Here is a 14,945-nt window from a genome sequence, read left to right on the forward strand (position 1 = left end):
TGTGAACACCAACAAATCACATCTGACAGTTTGACACACTTCTCTGAAACTCAAACTTGTGAACACCAACAAATCACATCTGACAGTTTGATATACTTCTCTGAAACTCAAACTTTTTCCGAATTTAATTTATTTCCGTTTTATTGACAACAGTGAAAAGTAAACAAATGATAACAAATGGTTATCTGTTATCAAATGATGACAAATGGTTATCTGTTATCAAATGATAACAAATGGTTATATATTATCAAATGATAACAACTGGTTATCTGGTATCAAATGATAACAAATGGTTATCTGGTTTGCTCTGCGACCACACAATATTCCACCGACTTTAAGCTGTGTCATGTGGTTTACACCTGATTGGCTGGTGGGAACACTTAACAGGTTTATCATGAATACAAAAGACGAGACTGTGGACTTTTAGATCCAACCTCAACAACTCTAATTATTGTACCCACGACGAAACCAACTAACTATTAATGGAACCAATCTATTTCTAGAAAGCATTAAGACGAACGAGTTTCGTGTAACTCAGACCAAGCTACCAATTAAGACATTCTTTGGAAATTCAAACAAGGTCTCTCAAAGCATTATGGACTGTTGAGAAAAGTGTGTGGTACACTGAACTCGATTTATTCTAGTTTTAGGTGTCATTGCTATAAACTAATGCATTTTATTGTTTAAGGCAGGTGTTTATGTACATTAATGTAGTTTAACAAGTTGTTAGTGAAGTGTTTATGTAAGCATCTGTACTTGTACTGTTTGTTAAGGCAAATGTTTAGGTTTGCTCCTTCTGGCTGTTTATACAAATGTTTGAAAGTAATATCCTGCTGTTTTATTTGTTGCTCAGACAACTGTTTTACTAAACTTATTTCAAATATATCGTGTATAGAGGCCACTGATTTTCATATTCTCCTCGGTTCTGTGCATTTTTTACAAAGTGACTTCTCTTAATGTTTATGGGTTAAGACGTCATTGTTCTGATAAGATATCTTCAATCTTATTGGGTGTCTGAGCCAGTGTTCGTGATAAATTCTTAAAATAGCACGAGACTTTGACGACAGTTAACATCAGACCGTTTTGTTGATAGTGAGTTTGTTTCCACTAAGTTATAGATAAAGATTTAATGTCTGTGAACTCGGTGAAGTTAAACTAACTTACTTCATGTTTTGTTGTTTTAACCTTAAAACTATAAAACTGCATATTTGTCATCGTTCACGATATATATTAGAAAAAACAACTTTTGAGATCAAAACAACATTGTCAAACTCAGAACTGGGTGGGAAGATCATACAGCTAAAACAGAAGGTAGGTGACACAAGCGAGTGGACAGTTTCTTATAAAATCAGCTTCCATTAATTCAGTCCAAACATGTTAAAGGCGTTGGAGCTAACTGACCACAAAGGAAAAAAGACAAAGGAACAGCCTATTAAGATTAATGTTGATTAACTGAGAAGTTAAGAAAGTAAGTAGGAAAAACGGGACAAGTAATTCAAAATGACTCGTTTTGTCTGATTAAATAAAACTTGTATGTTCTGGTTACAGGCACGTTAAGGAACCGTCTCACCATTATTTCTCATACAGCGAAAACATGTTCTATCATAATGATAAACGTATTCGTTTATCGTTAATTAAGAACTGTGTATTACGTCGTTTCATTCTATTAAAACATTGACTGCTCACGAGCACGATGTGAGTAATGTATTTGGCTATCACAATTCTATCCTCTGATTGGCTATAACAGCATTCAGTCTACTTGGATACCACATTGTGATAACTATAGTCAACAGTATTCTGATGTTTCGTAACTATAATCTACTTATGATAAGAGTCATTCCAGAAAAATCAGAACGTAATAATCTAAGATACAAAATACGATGAAATACGTCATTAGCGTACACGTATACATAATGTTGATATATTATCACTAATCACAATTTATTTAAAAAGTTTTTACGCTAAATGTCAAGTCATCCCATAAGTAATTTCCGAAATTTCAATACAGAAAGTACATCATCATTTCTCTCTTTGTAGAAGGCTTTAATGACTAAAATATATAGTAGGACATGTATAAAAATGTTCAGACAAATAAAAGAAACTAACACAACTCCACTTTTCAGGTCATTAATCAAATAAACCCTTATGAAGATGGATGTGTCTGAGGAGCACATTAGTCATATAATGTTTTATGAGTTTAAAAGTCAACAGTGCAGCAGAAACTACACAAAACATTCAAGGTGTTTATGGTGTGGAGTCTCTCAATGAAAGAAAATGTCGAAGGTGGTTTCAGAAGTTCAGATCAGGTGACCACAGCTTAAGTGATGTGTCAAGTTCACGTCGTCCTGTTGAGTTTAATGATGACTTGTTGCTGGCTGCACTTGATGAAGATTGTTCTGTAACAGTTGAAGAACTAGCACAGATGCTTAATTCAACCAACTTAACAGTTCACCGTCATCTGCAACAGCTTGGAAAGGTGTCAAAACTTGGAAAATGGGTCCCCCATGATTTGACAGAAGCCAACCTTAGAGCAAGAGTGGACATTTGCACTTACCTGCACTCTCGTGAACGTAACTAACCTTTTCTAAACAGGTTAATGACTGGAGATGAAAAGTGGATTTTTTATAAAAATGTTAAGCACCGCAAACAACGGCTCAGTGAGGGTAAACTGACTAAAGAACAGCCTAAAATGGACCTTCAGCCTAGAAAAGTCTTGTTAAGCGATTGGTGGGATATTGTTGGTGTGATCCACTTTAAGTTGATGCCACTCAATGCAAAGATTACATCTGACTTCTATTATCAACAGTTAGAGTGCTTGAATGTTGCACTGAAAGAAAAGAGGCCTGCTTTGGTCATTCGTAAAGGTGTTGTGTTACACCAGTATAATACATGGTCCCATACAGCAAGAATCACATCTGTAAAGACTGAGGAGCTAGACTGGGAAAAACTTCCACATTCTCCTTATTTTCCAGACCTTGTCCCATCTAATTATTATGTATTCCAAAGTTTACAGAACTGTCTTGATGGGCAAACGCTTGGAACACATGAAGATGTTAAAACTACTATCTCTACATTCTTTGCTTCCAAACCCCAAGAATTTCATATAAGTGACATTTAGAAGTTTATGAATCTTTGACAGGAAGTAATTAATAATAATGAAACATACATTATTGATTAAATAACATTCAAAGGGTTTGAAATCCTTTATCTTTCCTAAACTTAGAATAGGAAATTACTTAAAGGATGACTTGATATATCTAGTTAGAACACGAAAGCATTTAATAACCTCAAAGAAAGATCTGGTTACTACAAATGTATAGTTACTATACAGAACATATAGTTACTACACATGACAACTAGTTCCTAAGATCACATATAATTACTATACATAACATGTAGTTACTACAGTTGACAACTAGTTACTAAAATCACATATAGTTACTATACAGAACACGTAGTAACTAGTTGTCATGTGTAGTAACTATATATGATCTACATTTTCTGTAGTTACTACAGATGACAACTAGCTACTAAGATCACATATAGTTACTATACAGAACATGTAGTTACTACAGATGACAATTAGTTACTAAGAACACATATAGTTACTATACAGAACATGTAGTTACCACAGTTGACAACTAGTTACTAAGATCACATATAGTTACTATACAGAACACGTAGTAACTAGTTGTCATGTGTAGTAACTATATATGATCTACATTTTCTGTAGTTACTACAGATGACAACTAGTTACTAAGATCACATATAGTTACTATACAGAACATGTAGTTACTACAGATGACAACTAGTTACTAAGAACACATATAGTTACTATACAGAACGTGTAGTTACCACAGTTGACAACTAGTTACTAAGATCACATATACTTACTATAGAGAAACATTTATTTATATTATGGAAATATATAAGCTTTACAGAAATGAACGTCATATAATGTTTTCCCTTTGTTTAGTCGTGACATTTCTAAATTCACTAAGATTTTGAGAGTGTAAGTTACTTCAAACACTAGTTTGTGGTGTTCATATTTTATCTACTATCTGCTATGTTTCTTAATGTTGATATAATGTATATATATATATATGTTGCTCATCTGCCGAATACTTCTTGCGTTCTGTTAAAACTTTGTTTTCTTTCAAAGAACATTATGTGGTCATTTACTCTTTTCTTTTCGGCTATTCGAGAAAGTGCCCGCCTGTTCTGACCACAGTAATCAATCAGTCACCTATACAGATAACCTACCAGTTCAGAAATGACAGGATTCTGAGAGATTCAGTTAGTTTTCCTCCTATGACAGCAGTGAAGAAGCTTTTGACAGCATTTTAAGGACCCACAAATGATTGATAGGCCTTGATTAAAAAATAAAAGTCTTATTAAGATAGTGCTCAATAATAGTAGGTTCGTAGCATGTGTAGGAACTGAACTTAATTCTTCCAGAGTTGTTCTTTAACGGTATTTGACTTCAGAATGTGAAATGAAACATACGATTGCGTTTCTTTTTTAATTTCGCGCAAAGCTACGCGAGAGCTATCTGCGCCAACCAACCATAATTTAGCAGCTTAAGACTATAGGGAAGATATCTTGTCATCACCACCCACTGCCAACTCTTGTACTACTCTTTTACCAACGAATAGTGAGATTGACTGTAATATTATAATGCCCCCACGGCTAAAAGAGCGAACACGTTTGGTGTGACGGGGATTCGAACCCACGACCCTCAGATTGCGAGTCGAGTGCTCTCTAACCATCTGGCCATGTTGTAAATAGTATCTTTCTAATGTTATTACGAAATAGTATATATTTGTTTTTAATGTTTTGATTTTATGTAAACATATAATAGTTTTTAAAGAAGCTATTTAAACTTTGAATCTAAATCATATTGTTAGAATATATCCTACATTACTGTAATATGTGTTAGTTTAGTTGTTAGAGTATATCCTATATTACTGTAATATGTTTTAGTTTAGTTGTTATAGTATATTCTACGTTGCTGTAATATGTTTTAGTTTAGTTGTTAGAGTATATCCTACATTACTGTAATATGTTTTAGTTTAGTTGTTAGAGTATATCCTATATTACTGTAATATGTTTTAGTTTAGTTGTTATAGTATATTCTACGTTGCTGTAATATGTTTTAGTTTAGTTGTTAGAGTATATCCTACATTACTGTAGTATGTTTTAGTTTAGTTGTTAGAGTATATCCCACATTACTGTAATATGTTTTAGTTTAGTTGTTAGAGTATATCCTACATTACTGTAGTATGTTTTAGTTTAGTTGTTAGAGTATATCCTACATTACTGTAATATGTTTTAGTTTAGTTGTTAGAGTATATCCTACATTACTGTAGTATGTTTTAGTTTAGTTGTTAGAGTATATCCTACGTTGCTGTAATATGTTTTCATGTTGGTTACTGCTTATAAAGGCTGACTGTTTCCCCTTGGTTACGTGAGAACTGATGATTTGTGGGTTCACATTTCAAGTCTTATTATATCAATAAAAAAATGCATTTTCAGAGCTGTGATCCAGTTGAAAGTATTTATAATCTGACACAATGTTCTGATCTCTAAAGTATTATCCACATAGTTCTTATCTTATCAGGAGTGTATACAGGTATATCCAAAGTTTGTTCACCAAATTCTGTTCCCATCAGGTGTATTCATAATTGTTCCTTCACAAAATCTGGTCCTATCAGATGTATCCAAAGTTTGTTCACCAAAGTCTGTTTTCCACCAGGTGTATTTAAATTTAGTTACCAAGGTCTGTTCTCCATTTGGTGTATTTAAGTTTAGTCTCCAAGGTCTGTTCTCTATCAGGTGTATCCAAAATTTAGTCACCAAGGTTTGTTCCCCATCAGATGTATCCAAAGTTTCGTCACCAAGGTTTGTTCCCCATCAGATGTATTCAAAGTTTTATCATTAAGTTCTGTGCCCCATCAGGTTTATTTAAAGTTTAGTCACCAAGGTTTGTTCCCCATCAGATGTAACCAAAGTCTAGTAAATAACTAAACTATATTTTACGTAAGAATACAAATATATTGGCAAAGTTAAATTTTTTAGTTAACTTTTATATAATTTATTACTTGAAACATTGAACAAACATGTTATTTATGTTCTCAGTTGATGCAAACCTAACCAAAAACTGACAACTGGATGTTTGAGTTATTTTCTTTTACTCGTGACACATAATACTAGCGTTAGGCTTAACGTGGGAGCAGTATTTAGAATAGTAATACAATGAGGCATTATTCAATAACGTTAAAGGATACGTTTAATTATGCATAAGATCTTACTGAATATGAGTAGACTTTCTTTAAGTTATTTCTGGTTTCACATAGAACTAATTTTATACAAACATTGAACATAATTTATGGTGAAGCATGTGATCCTTCACTTTAAGAGAAGTCATTGTTCCTTCATCTCAACCCAGACAGGAGGTTTTATTTCTTACTTCGAGGTAATTATGTGCTCCTTCATCTTAAAATAACCTCTTCTTCCTTACTTTGAGGGACGCGTGTGTTTTTTCATCTCAAGAGGACCTCTTGTTTCTTACATCGAGGGAAGCAAGTGTTCATTTATTTAGAAAGAACCTCTTGTTACTTACTTTTGAGGGAAGTGCGTGCCCCTTCATCTAGAGAGGACTTCTTGTTCCTCACTTCGAGGAAAGACTGCATTCATTCATTCTGGAGAGGACATCTTGCGACTTCACTTCGAGTTTTGATGTAATCTAAACACATGTCCAACGATAACAAGACCACATTCAGTTGCTGGGACTTTCTCTCTCACACTCCTTATCGAATATCACAATTCACTCAGAAGCTGTGAAAGTTCAGATTTGACACAACAAGTTGATAACATAAATTTGTGTTGTGTTTTGTCTCACTTCCAACTTGAATCTACAGTTGTTTGTAAATTAACGTAAGTTAAAGGTTTATAAAGTTGCAATATTGATATCCAGTTTAGGATCGTGAAAGAGCCTGAAAACAAAGAACGATAATCAAACCAAAGTGAATTTAGAACCATTTATTTCATTCTCCAGATCTTGGTAACTATTGAGCATTAGAGAGGAATGTGTTTTATTCCATTCAATCTGTCGTTTTTTAAACAGCTTGAATGTTACAGCAGAAATTACCATAAGTCCACCAAAAATGATGACGTCACACCTGCGGAACGGAACAATGGTTGAGAGAGAATTATAGCCTATGTAGAATAATTCTTTTGTTTACCAATTTTTTGCTGCAGAAGCTACAAATACAACGATTAAAGATAGTAGATTTAACTTCCTGTTTAGAAGTATGAAAACAAAACAAAAATAAAAAAGGGGAGCATGGAGGGTTTTTAGAGCACTACCCATACATATAGCTGCCATATAGGGCGAAATACACAGCTGGAACAATCATAATATAATGTAAAAACCTAAATAAATCATAATTCTCTTCCGATTCTTGACAAGTTGTCAATTGGGATTGTGCTGTCGTAAAGAGAAGGTGCTTGAAGAATGATTCCACATGTTCCTATGACACAGGCGATCGTAAAGACCCAAAGAAACAAACGGTCCAGAACCATGGCTAAAAAATTCCAGTCCTCCAAAACCTGAAATAAATAAAAACAACGGTCGGTCTTTCTCATATTTTCTATGTATCTCTTGATATATTTCCAAAGTATTTAATCTTCGAAAAGGATGTGACTACACTTAACTAGATTCTCATACATAAACAACAGAAGATCCACAAGGAGTTAATAAATATGATACAAACATATCACATCATAAGAAAAGTTACCATAACTATTCTAAACGTTTTAATTCAGGTGACATCATTACTATAAGTATTCTAAATGTTTTAACTGTGTTGACATAATTACTATGAGTATTCTAAATGTTTCAACTCTGGTGAGATAAATACTATAAGTATTCAAAATGTTTTAACTCTGGTGACATAATTACAAGAAATGTTCTAAATATTTTAACTCTTGTCACATAATTACTATAAGAATTGTAAATGTTTTAACTGTGTTGACATAATTACTATAAATATTCTAAATGTTTTAACACTGGTGAAACAATTACCATAAGTATTCTAAATGTTTCAACTTTGGTGACATAATTAGTATAAGTATTCTAAATGTTTTAATTCTGGTGACACAATTTCTATAAATATTCTAAATGTTTTAACTATGGTGACATTATTACTATAAGTATTCTGAATGTTTCAACTTTGGTGACATAATTAGTATAAGTATTCTAAATGTTTCAACTCTGGTAACATAATTTCTATAAATATTCTAAATGTTTTAAATCTGGTGACATAATTACTATAAGTAAAGACACCACAAATGTAAGCTGTTCAGGTCGCTGTTTCCAGTAGAGGAGACTGTTTTGAATGGTATGGGAAGTCTCTATGTCCGTTAACATGACCATTGAGGAGGACCTCATTCCGTATTCTTGTTATAGACATTGATTATTAAACTCCTACGTGCAGAGGTCTAAAGACAACTTAATAATTAGAGCGTAGACTGTTGACGCTGTAAAAATAGGCGACTAAAATGTATCTTTGTACTCAGAATTACGGACCTATAACTTATAGTTAGCACTTTATATCGTATTGGACACCGTAAGCCTTAACATGTACGGTAGACTTTAGAATGATGTTGTTAAACGATGATTTCAAAGTAGCTTCTTTTCAGTGTTCATGAATTATATAATCACAAATGCGCACATTCAGGTAGTATATATATATATCAAGTTGAGATTCTCTCTTTCCCATAACAGGACAGAGATTATTCGATATCAAAATCTCCCTTGGTGACACGTTATCACGACAGAGATGAAATGTTTTGAATGAGACTGGACACGGTGAGATATTTTATGGTTTATTTAATGGATAAGAAAACCAATGTATTCCTATTCAATAGATAATTGTTGAATGAAAGGTAGTGAGACATGAAGTCTGAAACATTCCATATTATCCGTAGAACGCAATTAATAAAAACGTACCCTCGAATTTCTTAGTTTCGTATTAATGTAACTAAAATAGCACAAAGTTATATCAAATAAAAAAGGAAATCTCAATAAAATAAGTAAGGATGTTTTTTGTCTACAAAATACATTTATTTTTAAAACCACGTAAATCTAGAAGGAAAAACAAACTTTGAATTTTGTTCGTGCAGTCCCACAATTTCAAATAAAACCAGCAAGACTAACATGTTAAACAATTTTAAACAATGTTTCTAAAAAAAGTTTAAACATAAAACTAGAACCTAAAACGTGACTCGCATGCTGTGTGTTGACACATTTCTTTTAGCAACAATTTCTTGTTTAAGCTACTGGAGGGCTATCTGCACTAGCTGTCCCTAATTTCTGAGCAATAGACTATGAGTGAGGCAATTAGTTATCACTGCCGACCGCCAACTCTTGGATACTATTTTTACAAACAAGTGAAAAGATTGTATGTGAGTCAATGGGACGAGAAACATGGACTCTCGGATTCAGATCGTAAGATCTGCATCCCAACCATAAATGTAATATAACATCACTAAGAGGGTTTCATGCCACAAGAGTAGAAACTGGCTTTGATTTAATTGTTTTTTGTTTATATTCATATTTGTTTTGACAAAGACAGGTGACTTGTTTTCTGATATTCGCCCAAAGCTACTTAACTATATGTCCAAGTCGGCCTGATGAAATCCGAATTGAGAGACATGTGCCGTCGGCGATGGATGTAGCGGAACATTGTTACCATTATAATACACTGTTTTAATTATTGAAAATCACTAAGGGACCAGATAAAGAATACGGTGGTAATAAACACAGTAATAGAAACGCTAATGAAAAGTATAATTAAATAATTATTTAAAGGTTACCTACGGCAGTCGTCCCAAATTACAAAATGATAGACTAGAGTAGAGATTTCCAAACTGTGGTTCACAGTCCCTGGGGATCCGCAGTAATACATCACATTAACATTCAGTAATACATCACATTACCATTCAGTAATACATCACATTACCATTCAGTAATACATCACATTAACATTCAGTAATACATCACATTACATTCAGTAATACATCACATCAACATTAAGTAATACATCACATTACCATTCAGTAATACATCACATTACCATTCAGTGATACATCACATTACCATTCAGTGATACATCACATTAACATTCAGTAATACATCACATTACCATTCAGTGATACATAACATTACATTTCAATAATACATCACATTAACATTCAGTGATACATCACATTACCATTCAGTAATACATCACATTAACATTCAGTGACACATCACATTAACATTCAGTAATACATCACATTAACATTCAGTAATACATCACATCAACATTCAGTAATACGTCACATTAACATTCAGTGATACATCACATAAACATTCAGTAATGAATCACATTAACATTCAGTAACGCATCACATTAACATTCAGTTATACATCACATTGCCATTCAGTAATACATCACATTTCCATTCAGTGATACATCACATTAACATTCAGAGATACATCACATTAACATTCAGTGATACATCACATAAACATTGAGTAATACATCACATTAACATTCAGTAATACATCACATTAACATTCAGTAATACATCACATTACCATTCAGCAATACATCACATTAACATTCAGTAATACATCACATTAACATTCAGTTATACATCACATTACCATTCAGTTATACATCACATTACCATTCAGTTATACATCACATTAACATTCAGTAATACATCACATTAACATTCAGTAATACATCACATTACCATAAGTGTTCTAAATTTTCTAACTCTTGTGACATAATTGCTATGACAATTCTAAATGTTTTAAATCTGCTGACATAATTTCTGTATGTATTGTAAATGTTTAATTCTGCTGACATAATTACTCTAAGTATTCTAAATGTTTCAACTCTGCTCAAATAAGTATAATAAGTATTCTAAATGTTTTTATTCTGGTGACACAATTTCTATAAATATTCTAAATGTTTTAACTATGGTGACATTATTACTATAACTATTCTGAATGTTTCAACTTTGGTGACATAATTAGTATAAGTATTCTAAATGTTTCAACTCTGGTAACATAATTTCTATAAATATTCTAAATGTTTCAACTCTGGTGACATAATTACTATAAGTAAAGACACCACAAATGTAAGCTGTTCAGGTCGCTGTTTCCAGTAGAGGAGACTGTTTTAAATGGTATGGGAAGTCTCTATGTCCGTTAACATGACCATTGAGGAGGACCTCATTCCGTATTCTTGTTATAGAAATTGATTGTTAAACTCCTACGTGCAGAGTTCTAAAGACAACTTAATAATTAGAGCGTAGACTGTTGACGCTGTAAAAATAGGTAACTAAAACGTATCTTTGTACTCAGAATTACGGACCTATAACTTACAGTTAGCACTTTATATCGTATTGGACACCGTAAGCCTTAACATGTACGGTAGAGTTTAGAATGATGTAGTTAAACGATGATTTCAAAGTAGCTTCATTTCAGTGTTCATGAATTATATAATCACAAATGCGCACATTCAGGTAGTATATATATATATCAAGTTGAGATTCTCTCTTTCCCATAACAGGACAGAGATTATTCGATATCAAAATCTCTCTTGGTGACACGTTATCACGACAGAGATGAAATGTTTTGAATGAGATTGGACACGGTGAAATATTTTATGGTTTATTTAATGGATAAGAAAACCAATGTATTCCTATGCAATAAATAATTGTTGAATGAAAGGTAGTGAGACATGAAGTTTGAAACATTCCATATTATCCGTAGAACGCAATTAATAAAAACGTACCCTCGAATTTCTTAGTTTCGTATTAATGTAACTAAATTAGCACAAAGTTATATCAAATAAAAAAGAAAATCTCAATAAAATAAGTAAGGATGTTTTTTGTCTACAAAATACATTTATTTCTAAAACTACGTAAATCTAGAAGGAAAAACAAACTTTGAATTTTGTTCGTGCAGTCCCACAATTTCAAATAAAACCAGCAAGACTAACATGTTAAACAATTTTAAACAATGATTCTAAAGAAAGTTTAAACATAAAACTAGAACCTAAAACGTGACTCGCATGCTGTGTGTTGACACATTTCTTTTAGCAACAATTTCTTGTTTAAGCTAATGGAGGGCTATCTGCACTAGCTGTCCCTAATTTCTGAGCAATAGACTATGAGTGAGGCAATTAGTTATCACTGCCGACCGCCAACTCTTGGATACTATTTTTACAAACAAGTGAAAAGATTGTATGTGAGTCAATGGGACGAGAAACATGGACTCTCGGATTCAGATCGTTAGATCTGCATCCCAACCATAAATGTAAGATAACATCACTAAGAGGGTTTCATGCCACAAGAGTAGAAACTGGCTTTGATTTAATTGTTTTTTGTTTATATTCATATTTGTTTTGACAAAGACAGGTGACTTGTTTTCTGATATTCGCCCAAAGCTACTTAACTATATGTCCAAGTCGGCCTGATGAAATCCGAATTGAGAGACATGTGCCGTCGGCGATGGATGTAGCGGAACATTGTTACCATTATAATACACTTTTTTAATTATTGAAAATCACTAAGGGACCAGATAAAGAATACGGTGGTAATAAACACAGTAATAGAAACGCTAATGAGAAGTATAATTAAATAATTATTTAAAGGTTACCTACGGCAGTCGTCCCTAATTACAAAATGATAAACTAGAGTAGAAATGTCCAAACTGTAGTTCACATACCCTGGGGATCCGCAGTAATACATCACATTAACATTCAGTAATACATCACATTAACATTCAGTGATACATCACATTACCATTCAGTAATACATCACATTAACATTCAGTGATACATCACATTACCATTCAGTGATACATCACATTACCATTCACTTATTCTTCACATTACCATTCAGTATTACATCACATTAACATTCAGTGATACATTCAGTGATACATCATATTAACATTCAGTGATACATCACATTAACATTCAGTAATACATTCAGTGATACATCATATTAACATTCAGTGACACATCACACTAACATTCAGTAATACATCACATTACCACTCAGTAATACATCACATTACCATTCAGTAATACATCACATTAACATTGAATAATACATCACATTAACATTCAGTGATACATCACATTAACATTCAGTTATACATTCAGTGATACATCACATTAACATTCAGTGACACATCACATTAACATTCAGTGACATATCACATTAACATTCAGTAAAACATCACATTACCATTCAGTGATACATCACATTACCATTCAGTGATACATCACATTACCATTCAGTAATACATCACATTAACATTCAGTAATACATCACATCAACATTCAGTAATACATCACATTATCATTCAGTAATACATCACACTAACATTCAGTAATACATCACATTACCATTCAGTAATACATCACACTAACATTCAGTAATACATCACATTACCATTCAGTAATACATCACATTAAAATTCCATGATACATCACATTTCCATTTAGTGATACATCAAATTAACATTCAGTAATACATCACATTACCATTCAGTAATACATCACATTAACATTCAGTGATACATCACACTACCATTCAGTAATACATCACATTACCATTCAGTAATACATCACCTTACCATTCAGTAATACATCACATTAACATTGAATAATACATCACATTAACATTCAGAGATACATCACATTAACATTCAGTAATACATCACATTACCATTTAGTAATACATCACATTACCATTCAGTGATACATCACATTACCATTCAGTAATACATCACATTACCATTCAGTGATACATCACATTACCATTCACTTATTCTTCACATTACCATTCAGTAATACATCACATTAACATTCAGTGATACATCACATTAACATTCAGTAATACATTCAGTGATACATCACATTACCACTCAGTAATACATCACATTACCATTCAGTAATACATCACATTAACATTGAATAATACATCACATTAACATTCAGAGATACATCACATTAACATTCAGTAATACATCACATTACCATTCAGTAATACATCACATTACCATTCAGTGATACATCACATTACCATTCAGTAATACATCACATTACCATTCAGTGATACATCACTTTACCATTCACTTATTCTTCACATTACCATTCAGTAATACATCACATTAACATTCAGTGATACATCACATTAACATTCAGTAATACATCACATTAACATTCAGTGATACATCACATTAACATTCAGTAATACGTCACATTACCATTCAGTAATACGTCACATTACCATTCAGTTATACATCACATTAACATTCAGTTATACATCACATTACCATTCATTGATACATCACATTAACATTCAGAAATACATCACATTACCATTCAGTAATACATCACATTAACATTCAGTGATACATCACATTAACATTCAGTAATACATTCAGTGATACATCACATTAACATTCAGTGACACATCACATTAACATTCAGTGACATATCACATTAACATTCAGTAAAACATCACATTACCATTCAGTGATACATCACATTACCATTCAGTGATACATCACATTACCATTCAGTAATACATCACATTACCATTCAGTAATACATCACATTAACATTCAGTAATACATCACATTAACATTCAGTAATACATCACATCAACATTGAGTAATACGTCACATTAACATTCAGTAATACCTCACATTAACATTCAGTAATACATCACATTAACATTCAGTAATACATTCAGTGATACATCACATTACCACTCAGTAATACATCACATTACCATTCAGTAATACATCACATTAACATTGAATAATACATCACATTAACATTCAGAGATACATCACATTAACATTC

At 32.4% G+C, this 14,945-nt stretch overlaps 1 pseudogene across 1 annotated transcript in view; it reads right to left on the reverse strand.

The window, feature by feature from the left end:
- Positions 1–7,078: 7,078 nt before the first annotated feature.
- The window catches only part of LOC143243649 (acetylcholine receptor subunit alpha-like), a 30,475-nt pseudogene continuing 22,608 nt past the window's right edge, over positions 7,079–14,945 (reverse strand). The window contains exon 4 of the transcript XR_013024695.1: positions 7,079–7,611. The product of XR_013024695.1 is annotated as an acetylcholine receptor subunit alpha-like (transcript). The remainder of the gene's footprint in view (positions 7,612–14,945) is intronic.

The sequence above is a fragment of the Tachypleus tridentatus genome, chromosome 2, assembly GCF_004210375.1.
Source record: "Tachypleus tridentatus isolate NWPU-2018 chromosome 2, ASM421037v1, whole genome shotgun sequence".
NCBI lineage: Eukaryota > Metazoa > Arthropoda > Merostomata > Xiphosura > Limulidae > Tachypleus > Tachypleus tridentatus.